The sequence below is a fragment of the Ochotona princeps genome, chromosome 10 (assembly GCF_030435755.1).
Source record: "Ochotona princeps isolate mOchPri1 chromosome 10, mOchPri1.hap1, whole genome shotgun sequence".
Lineage (NCBI taxonomy): Eukaryota > Metazoa > Chordata > Mammalia > Lagomorpha > Ochotonidae > Ochotona > Ochotona princeps.
Genome location: NC_080841.1, coordinates 53,110,702 through 53,121,441, shown reverse-complemented (window position 1 = coordinate 53,121,441; position 10,740 = coordinate 53,110,702).

The following is a 10,740-nucleotide window of genomic DNA, read 5'->3' as shown; positions in this document are numbered from 1 at the left end:
GCATTCTTCCCCCCTCCTCTGCCCCACCTGCTTCTGTTTTCAAATACACAAATAATTTAAAAATAATTGAAAAAAAAAATGTCTTGAGGACAGTGTAGTGGCTCAACAGGATAACCCTCTGCCTTATAAATGCCAGCATTATATATGGGTGATAGTGCTAGTCCTGACTGCTCCACTTTCAATCCAGCTGCCTGCTTGTGGCCTGGGAAAACAGTGGAGGATGGCTCAAGTCCTTGGGCATCTGGAAACCTGGGAGGAGGCTCCTGGCTCCTGGCCTTGGCGTGGCTAAGATCTGGCTGTTGCAGCCATCTGGGGTGTGAACCACAAGGTGGGAAATCTGTCCTCTCTGTAAATCGGTGAAAATAGATAAATCTTTTAAGAAAAGTTTATAAAAATGTTTTGATCAATGACATCTTAAAAACAATGACAAAAACATAAAAGAAAAAAAAGGCAATGACACAGTCAATGTCTGGTAGCCTTAGAGTGTCTGACTTTACACATGCCCTCGAGGTGGGTACCCTTAACAAGTCTCCTCTGAGGTGGCCGGATGAGAGCCTGATCAGATATCTCATCTCTGGCTGTCAGCTTGGGTGCTGTGGTACAGGAGAGGCCACATGGGCTTTTCCTTTGTACATCAGACGCAGGTTCCAGAGAGAAGCTCGGATTTGAGCCTGCTGAAGCTGTGCAGAGCAAACAGTTGCCCTGCTGGGGAACGGCTTGTGGACAGCTGAGCAAATGCAGATTTGCATTGGGACTTGAAATTGGTAGCTCTCTTGTATTCCAGAAGTAATGTAAGTGCTGTGAAGCTGGCTGCTTAGTACGAGAGAGCTAGAATTATGTGTCTTGGGCCCAGTGCTAAGGCCTAGTGGCTAAGTCCTCACCTTGCACATGCCAGTATCCCACAGGGACGCCAGTATGTGTCCCGGCAGCCCTGCTTCCCATCCAGCTCCCTGCTTGTGGCCTGGGAAAGCAGTCGCCTGCTTGTGGCCTGGGAAAGGACAGCCCAAAATCTTGGGACTCTGCACTTGCATGGGAGACCCATAAGAAGCTGCTGACTTCAGATCAGCTCAGCTCCAGCCATTGCAGCCACTTGGGGATTGAACCAGTGTATGGAAGTTCTTCTTTGTCTCACCTCTCTGTATATCTGACTTTCCAATTAAAAGAAATTAACCTTTTTTTTTTTTAAGAAAAAAAAATTATGTGTCTTCATGTTTGACAGGAGCTTTCTTCCCCCTGGGCTGTTGGCACTGCAGCAGAGGAAAATGAACTCGTGAAAGGAGATTTGAGGAAGCCAAACACTGTTGAGCACAGGGATGGTATTTGCCTGCCACTGGCATCTGGCTGATGGCTGCAGGCATGGTAACTTCACCGTGGGGAAGAGCCAAAACAGAACAGTTGAGATGAAGATTGTCCCTGATGGTAACATCTCCAGGGAGGTTAACAGGGTAAGGAAAAAGGCTCTGGGCTAGACCTATGTCACAGCAGCTTAAGTTGCATCCCAAATGAGTACAAGTTCAAGTGCCAGTTGCTCTGCTTCAAATCCAGCTCCCTGCTAAGGCACCTGAAAAGACAGTGAAAGATGGCCCAAGTCCACATGTCGGCTGGGGTTCCAGGCTACTAGCTATGGTCTGGTCCATCTCTGGCTGTTGACATGGTTCAGAGAAAGAACCAGCGATTTGAAGATTTCTGTGAACCACTCTGCCTTTCAAATAAGTAAGTGAAACTTAAAATTTAGCAGTGACAGCAATGTTGATCTTCAAAAGAGTGGTTTTAGGATGGGGTTTTCAGAGATGGACTGGATGCACGTTTTAAGCTGTTACCCTTCAGGAAGTCTGTTCAAGGCCTGAAGAAACAAGGGGATAAGATTGATGGAAGAGGAAACCAACAGTTCCTGAGGGGCACTGTGAGTGTTCGTGAAATATTAAGGCTGCATGAGTGAGTTTGCAGAAGATCCATAGAGAATAATGTAGTATGAAAAGGCTGCATGGGGCCCGGCGGCGTGGCCTAGCAGCTGAAGTCCTCACTTTGAATGAGCCGGGATCCCATATGGGCGCCAGTTCTAATCCCGGCAGCTCTATTTCCCATCCAGCTCCTGGCTCTTGGCTTTGGATCGGTGCAGCACCAGCTGTTGCGGTCACTAGGGGAGTGAATCATTGGACAGAAGATATTTCTCTCTGTCTCTCCTCCTTTCTACATATCTGGCTTTACAATAAAATAAATAAATAAATAAATAAATCTTAAAAGAAAAAAAAGGCTGCATGGATCCAAGTCACAGTTTGCAGTAAAATAAAGATCTTCTAATTCCAGTTTTCCATAAACTTTCTGAAGTCCCTTTGTTTCCTGTAGGAAAAAGGAGAGGCTGAAGTACTAGAGAGAAACCAGGTATTGGAGACCTTTAGGTTCCTGAGGACTCAGGAGACAGCAGAGTCCAGAATGTAAACATGAAAAAGGAAAAGTTGAAAGAGTTTTAGAAGTTACAAGTGAGGGCCTGGCATGGTAGCAACTAAAGTTCTCACCTTGAACGCACCGGGATCCCATATGGGTGCCAGTTCGTGTCCCTGTGGCCCCACTTCCCATCCAGCTCCCTGTTTGTGGCCTGGGAGAGCAGTTGAGGACAGCTCAGAGCCTTGGGACCTTGTGCCCTCATGGAAGACCTGGAGGAGGCCCTGGGCTCCTGGCTTTGGATTGGCAGCTCTGGCTGTTGGGGGGTGAATCAGCAAATGGAAGCTTTTCCCTGTGTCTTCTCCTCTCTGTATATCTGACTTTCTAATAAAAGTAAAATAAATCTTAAAAAACAAAAAAGTTACATGTGGGCCTGGCATAGAGTGCCTCTGTCTCAGTAGGTAACCACTCCACCAACCCCACATGTGTGCACATTCGTTTCAGGTTTGCTGTTCCAGGTCTTGTTTGTGTGATATTAGTCTTGTTGCCTCAGCTCCTGCCTTGAAGTCAGTTTGCATTTTTCCTGACCATGGTTCATTTTGTGTGTTGGCATGTTTTTAAACTACAAAATACATGTCAAACCGTCTTTTTTATGTTATACCCTAGATGCACTCACAGATAAAAATGTACCTCTGGTTCAGCTCTGTTCCTTGTTGTGCACTGTCCCATGTGCAGCTACTCTGCTGTGGATGGACACTTGTTTCTGTGTTACATCTCTGATGCAAGGCAGGGAAACTAGGGGAATAAGAAGTCCCCTCCCTGACTACGTGTTCCCAGTTGCGCCTTATACACTTACGTCCATTGGTGACAATTTGTACAGTTTTCTTTTCTAAGATTTATTTTTATTGGAAAGGCAGATAAGGTTTACAGAGAGGATAAAGATCTTCCATCCACTAGTTCGCTGCCCAAATGGCCACAGTGGCCAGAACTGAGCTTATCTGAATCCCACAGCCAGGAACTTCTTCCAGTTCTCCCGTGTGGGTGCAGGGTCCCAAGGCTTTGGGGTCATCCTTTACTGCTTTCCAAATCCACAAGCAGGGAGCTGGAAGAGAAAGTGGAGAAGCAGGGACAGGAACTAGCATCCATATGCAATCCCAGCACTTAAAAGATGAGGATTTAACCTTTGAGCGATCATGCCAGGTCCAGTTTGTACAGTTTGTTTATGTACCCCTCCAACCCTTACTCTCCCACACTTGGTATGACTCGCCTTTTCATTTGCTTGTTGGATGGGTATGAATTTGGGGATTAGTTTACGATGAGGTTAAGCATTAGCTCTGCAGGTGTCCTTGTCCATACCCTTTACCCATTTTTCATGGGCAGGTCTATTATGTGTTAATGTTTAGACCTCTCACAAGATACTTTTTAGGATGATGCTAATCTCAGGTCAATTGCAAATATCCGGTAGGCAGTGGCATTGTTGTTTGTTCCTGTAAGTCTTTAAGCATGCAAGGAAACTTTAAAATTATTGTCATCAAATGCAACAGTCCTTCTGCCTTTGTGGCTTATGCCTTTGAATCTTCTTTAAGAGAACCTTCCCTTCCCTCAGCATTCCCTAAAAGCTTAAAATTTTATTTTCAAGATGACATTCTAAATTTATCTGCAATTCACTTTTATGACTTAATTAGCAGGACTACAGTTTTACAGCTGTAGCCCAGGTGTCGATGCTGTTCCTTAATCTGCCGCTCCTTGCCCCACTGGCCTGCAGAGCTCTATAAACATGTCCCAGTCTCTGTCAAGGGGTCTGGGGAAGGATTCCTGGCTCTCTGTTCTGCCCCGCTGGCATACTTGGTATGTCCCAGGCCCATGCCTTTCCACGGAAGTAGAGAAACTTCAGGAGGTGAGAAGAAGGAGCCTCTCCTGGGAGCTGCTGCTTGTGCTGGGCTGCTGGAAGCAGACAGGATGTGCACCTGCATAGTGTAATGCCGCATAATTGTGCTGTGGGGGGTTTAGCAGGTAATCCACTGGATCAAAAGGTGATCCTGGAGCGACCCAGAATGGCTGGGCTTGAACCCAAGGCCTTCTCTCTTCCTCCTGCTGTATCCCCTCTGTAAGGACCTTGAGGCAGAGCAGACCTACTTCCCAGGGTGGCCTGAAAGAGCTCATGGTGTTGGGCACCTGGCCAGTGTCTTTTTGTTTCAAGGTCCTCAATATATGGCTTTCACCTCATGGCCTTAGCTGGCTGCTAGGCTCTCACCATCAAGTCACACTCCACCCTGCTTGAAAGGAGGTTTAAAAGGATATATTTTATCAAGAATAGTTTCCCATGTTATACATGGGACTTCTGCTTTTGGATAGTTGGCCATTTCTAATTATAAGGGATCCTGGGAGATATCTTTACTTCTTCTGTCCACCCATTCACCCAAAGAGTATAGAGGAGAAGGTAGTTATAGGTGCATGTTTCAGTTCACCAACATTGAGGATGAAGCTACCGGAACAATGACAAATGGAGCCCTGAGAGATGGTATAACCCATTAGCCTGGGTTGTTGGAGCGAGTGAATAAGTGGGGGGTTGAATTAACTGATGCCCTGAAGTCACAGCGGAGGGGTGAGTGGTGGAAATGGGCTGGTACGTTAGGAGACACCTGGCCTAACAAGCTGTGTGCCAGTGGCTTCCAGTGATGAAGGCTGTGGCATGAATTCATGTGTGCATGTGGGCCCTGCCCGACCTGACGGTGCAGTCTGCATGAATGGCAAGTGGCAAGTGTCCTGTGGTTTGTACCTGTGTTTTCTGTGAGCTCGAGAGGGAGGCTGAATTCACCTGCTGAGAAGGAGGGGCCCTGTGAGCCTTTGCTCATGAAGGACAGTGACCTTTTGGACAGTTTTGAGTGACAGCAGAGGGAAACAACCCAAATTGAGCAAGTGGCTGGGGCTGTGGGGAAGCTGGCCAGGAGGTCCCCAGGGCAGGCAGGCAGGGAGGGAGCATGGGGCACTTCAGGGAAAGGAGCCTTGAGGAACCAGCTGTGGGCTTTCTGAAGAGTCATGGTGATAATAACAACCCTCGCACAATGCCAACCTTGTGCCAGGCTCATAGTAAGTCAATTCATGCAGTTAATGCCTTCCAACTTCATTACCTGAGGAGGTGGTTACCACAGTTGGGTGTCACCAATGTTTTGGTCAACAGGAGGATGGTATCCCCTGGTAGCTAATGAGGTGGTTGTTTCTGTTTGTGTGAGTACTCTCAGTGGTACGTGCACCCTAACCCAGGCCCAGAAAGAAGGAAGTCAGTCCCAATTCCCACGTGAGCAGCAGCATGTAACCACTTACGCTAGCACCTGTGCCTCAGGGTGTGCAGCAGCAGGAAGCTGGAATCCCTGGATAGGGAATCAGAGCCAGGCCTTCTTCTGTGGGATGTGGGAGTCCTAGTCACCTGGCTCACTCCTTGATATGCAATTTAAAAGATAAATTTTTGTTGTGATTTTCAAGTATGGTATATATATTTTAAAGGATGTGTTTGTTTTTATTTAAAAGGCAGATTTACAGAGAGAAGTAGAGACAGAGCTCTTCCATACACTGGTTGACTCCCCAGTGGCCTCAACAACTGGAGTTGAGCCAATCCAAGACTAGGAGTTTCTTCCAGGTCTCCCACATGGTTGCAGAGGCCCAAAGACTTGAGCCATCCTCCACTGTTTTCCCAGTCCGTAGGCACAGATCTGAAAAGAATTGGAGCGGCCAGGACACAAACCAGTGCCCATATGGGATTCTGACACTGCAGGTGGAGATTAGTATGTTAAGCCACTGTGCCAGGCCCCTAGGTAGGATATATTAAATAACCTACCTAACAAAAGCCTGCAGGGCCCTCCATGATTTTCACAAGTATAAACAGGTCTTTCTGTGGGGCTTGTAGGAGATTTAGCCTGGAGGACCACTTTCCCAGGAGGCTTCTTCTTCTTTTTCTTCTTTTTTTTTTTTTCAGATTTATTTTTATTGGAAAGTCAGGTATACAAAAAGGAGGAGAGACAGAGAAGAAAATCTTCTGTTTGATGATTCACTCCCCAAGTGAGCGCAATGGCCGGGGCTGTGCCAATCCGAAGCCAGGAGCCAGGAACTTCCTCTAGGTCTCCCATGTGGATGCAGGATCCCAAGGCATGGGCTGTCCTCGACTGCTTTCCCGGGCCACAAGCAGGAAGCTAGACGAGAAGTGGAGCTGCCGGGATTAGAACCGATGCCCATAAGGGATCCTGGCACCTTCAAGGCGAAGACTTTTAGCCACTAGGCCACGGCATGGCGCCATGCCATCCCACCCCAACCCCACCCCCGGCAGGTTTCTTTCTGCTATATAGTTTGGCGGGCCTTCAGCCACTTCTTGTGTTTTTCCAAGGGTCCCTCCATTGGCCCTGCAGTTCCCCTTCTATTAGCTTAGCCTCAGCCTGGCCACACGAGGGCAGCAGATCGTGCCATGAGTCCCCACTCCCAACAACCTTAAAGCAATCTGGCCTGACTAAGTTGGCTTAGTTGCTGCCCTAAGAAAGGGCATGATCTCTCAAGACACAAGATAAGGGTTCCAGTTCAGGGGCTCCTGACTCCCAATCTGAGCTTTCTTCCACTCCGCTGTAATGCCAACTCTACATATTCATCATCATGTTGAGTCAATCATTGATATATGAAATATAATTAGCAAAAAAAAATTTAGCAAGCTGTTAATGCATGGACTAATGGCTAAGAAAAACAAGGCCACATTGCTGTGTGGCCTTGAGTGAGTTGCTTAACCTGGCTTAGTGTTTTTCAACTGTAAAACAGGGATAGTCATATCCTAGGGTTTCAATGAGGATAATGTAGCATTCCATATCTTTTCTTTTTTAGAGATTTATTTATTTTTATTGGAAAGGCAGATATACAGAGAGGAGGAAAGACAGAGAAGATCTTCCATCCAATGGTTCACTCCCCAAGCGGCCGCATCAGCTGGAGCTGAGCCAATCCGAAGCCAGGAGCCAGGAACTGCCCCCGGGTCTCCCATGCGGGTGCAGGGTCCCAAAACTGTGGGCCGTCCTCGACTGCTTTCCCAGGCCACAAGCAGGGAGCTAGATGGGAAGTGGAGCCGCTGGGATTAGAACCGGCGCCCATATGGGATCCTGGCACGTGCAAGGCGAGGACCTTAACCACTACACTATTGCACCGGGCCCACATTCCATAACTTAAAGTTCAGTTTTTTCAAAGCTAGATCAGCAAGAACCTTTAAAAGCCATCTAAATCAATATTTTCCATAATGTGTCCAGAACACCCACTTCCTTCAAATTCTGTGATAAAGGGTTCTGTGGCCAAATGCAATGGAAGATTTAAAATACAGGATTGCCCATTAAAGGCTCAGAGGAGTGCCAAGGCAAAGAAACTTGCTGAGCTGTGATTACTCCAGCAGGCATCAAATAGATTGGACTGCAAGTCTTCACACCTCACAATCTGATTTTCAGCTTGCTAGCATCAGCATGATTCATCCTAACCATCAGTCCTACACAGACGTCTGTCCTGGGGTGCCTCCCACTGGTGAGTGTGCAGATCTGTCAGCACACCCTGAAACACAGCTCAGCAGCCCCCAAGAGCAAGTCTGGTGGCTTATAGATAGCATTTGTAGAAAGTGTCCTGGGCCAGGCACAGGGTCTGCACTGTCTCACTTAGTCCTCATGCTAAGACCATGAAGTTGAGAGCTGCCATCCCCTGGTATGAGTGAGGAATTAGGACTCAGAAGAACTGAAGGACTTGCCTGAGGCCACAGAGAAGAAAGTATAGAATGCAAACTCAGGTATACTTGACCCTTGGGGTGCCCTGTTCCCATCACCCTGTGCTGCTCAGACAGCCTTATGTATCAGCGCTCCCTGTTGGAAAGACCTTCTTTGTATTGAACTGAAATCTAAGTCCGCTTCCAGTCACTCCCTGTCTCCCAGGAGCACATACACAGGTTTCAGTTCAAACTGTCCTCTGCTTAACCTTGCTTCATATAATGTTATCCATTTTGCTTCTTTTTTACTCTTGACTTGCTTGAATATTCCATTTGGTTGGACTACACTACTCAAAACTCAGCACAGTCTATCTATTCAACCATAATAGAATAGCTACATTTGGATGAAGTTGCACATAATCAAAATATATGATAGCAGAACTAATTTTTTAGAAGAAAAAAAAGACAAAATTAGAGGTTAGAAAGACTTAGATGTGCTTAATATAAAAAAATGGTTCCTACAGACATTTGATTAAAAAAAACTGTTTTAAGTCAGATTTACAGAGCAAAGGAGAGACAGAGAGAGAGAGGGAGAGAGAGAGATCTTCCATCCACTGTTGGTTCACTTCCTAAATGGCCACAATAGCTGGAGCTGACCCTATCTGAAGCCAGGGGCCAGGAGCCTCCTCTGGGTTTCCCATGCATGTGCAGGGTCCTAAGGCTTTGAGTCATCTTCTACTGCTTTCCCAGGCTACAAGCAGGGAGCTGGAATGGAAGTGGAGCATCCAGGACATGAACCAGTGCCCATATGGGATCCCAGCGTATGCAAGGTGAGGACTTTGGCTAGTAGGCTACTGTGCCAAGCCCAATAATGAAGTTATTTCTATAGCTGTAGTGGTATTGCTATAAAATTCAAGCAGTTGTTTGATGACCTCTGGGCTTGGCAGTTGAGTAGTACTGCCTCTTCACTTCATAGCAGCACATGGTTAACACGTTTTTTCACCAGTCTCTGAGCTTTCATTACCTGTATGAGTCTCTATCTGAATGATTTGTAAACAAAACCACTAAAACAGGGCTATTCTCTCTCACACATGCACTATCACTTGAAGATTTATTTGTTTATTGAAAGGAAGAGAGAGAGCTCTCAACTACTGGTTCATTCCCCAAATGGCCACAATGAGTGGGTCTAGGCTCGGTTGAAGGCAAGAGCCAGGAATTTCATCCAGATCTCCTGTGTAAGTGATAGTGCACTACTACTCAACTGCCAAGACTATTTGTAATATTCTTTTTCCCTGCACATGACCACTGCAGTGAGACTGGCACCAGAGGCTCAATCAGAGGGGCTGCCTGATCTTGGACTTGAAATCTCTGCCTTGTGAGTTAAGCTAACCTCTCTTTTTCATAAAGCATGTAGTCTAAGACATTTTGTTAAAGCAGCAGCAAACTGACCAATACCCACCTACACTTGTTGATGGACCTATTTTTCTCTTGCCCATCTTTGGGATGAGTTACAATTTATGGACTTGGTGTCTCCCCCTTTAATCTGAGATCATGATACCAATCACACTTCTCTTTCTTCATATATCTTGGCATTCTCCTTCTGAATTCCCAGACCCTGAGCGTGAACGCACTCCCTCCCCTCACACACATCTTGCCCTGGTTGTGCAGAATTAGAGACTGAATGGTGCTTCTCTATATCTTTTGCTTCTTGAGAAATGGGAAATAGGTTTTTGGGCAAGGATTTAGCAGGAAGTATATTTTAATCATCATAGTATGAGAAGAAACCACTTTAGACCCACAGATGTCTGGGACGTGACAAAGGCCACTCTTGCTAAGTGGAACATCCTGCTACACAGCTTGCTGAGAGGGAATGGCTGAGCTTGGCACAAGGAGCACAGCCAGCACAAGGCTCGGGCCCCTGCCCTTTTCTGCCAACCTCCCTGCAGGAGCTGGCCAGCTGCCGAAGACCTCAGACCTCCACTGGGTAGAGGCTGGAGGTTTGGGCCACCGTTATCCAGCCTGCAGCTGACACCTGTTACTTAATAGCATGCCATCGGTCAAATATTACTGCTGCTAATATAAACTAAAGGATATTCAGCCTGTTCAAATGCTAAGACCCAGAGAGATTCTACAGGGCACCAGCAGGACCTGGGTGATGTGCGCTCTGCTTGCTTCCTGAGCCTCTGGGCGCTCACCCTTTTCCAGGAAGAGGCAGCAAGTGTGCTGAGGTGGAACTGGGAGACCCCACACCTCTCCCCTTGGACATTAGGTTCTCCTGGTTCCCTGAAGGCTCAGCTCTGTGCCGAGGGGCTCCTGCAGATACCTTTGCATGTATCTGGGTCTACTTTTTTTTTTAAAGATTTATTCATTTTATTACAACCAGATATACACAGAGGAGGAGAGATAGAGAGGAAGATCTTCCGTCCGATGATTCACTCCCCAGGTGAGCTGCTACGGGCTGGTGCGCGCCGATCCAGTGCCGGGAACCTGGAACCTCTTCCAGGTCTCCCACGCGGGTGCAGGGTCCCAATGCTTTGGGCCGTCCTCGACTGCTTTCCCAGGCCACAAGCAGGGAGCTGGATGGGAAGTGGATCTGCCGGGATTAGAACCGGCGCCCATATGGGATCCCGGGGCTTTCAAGGCGAGGA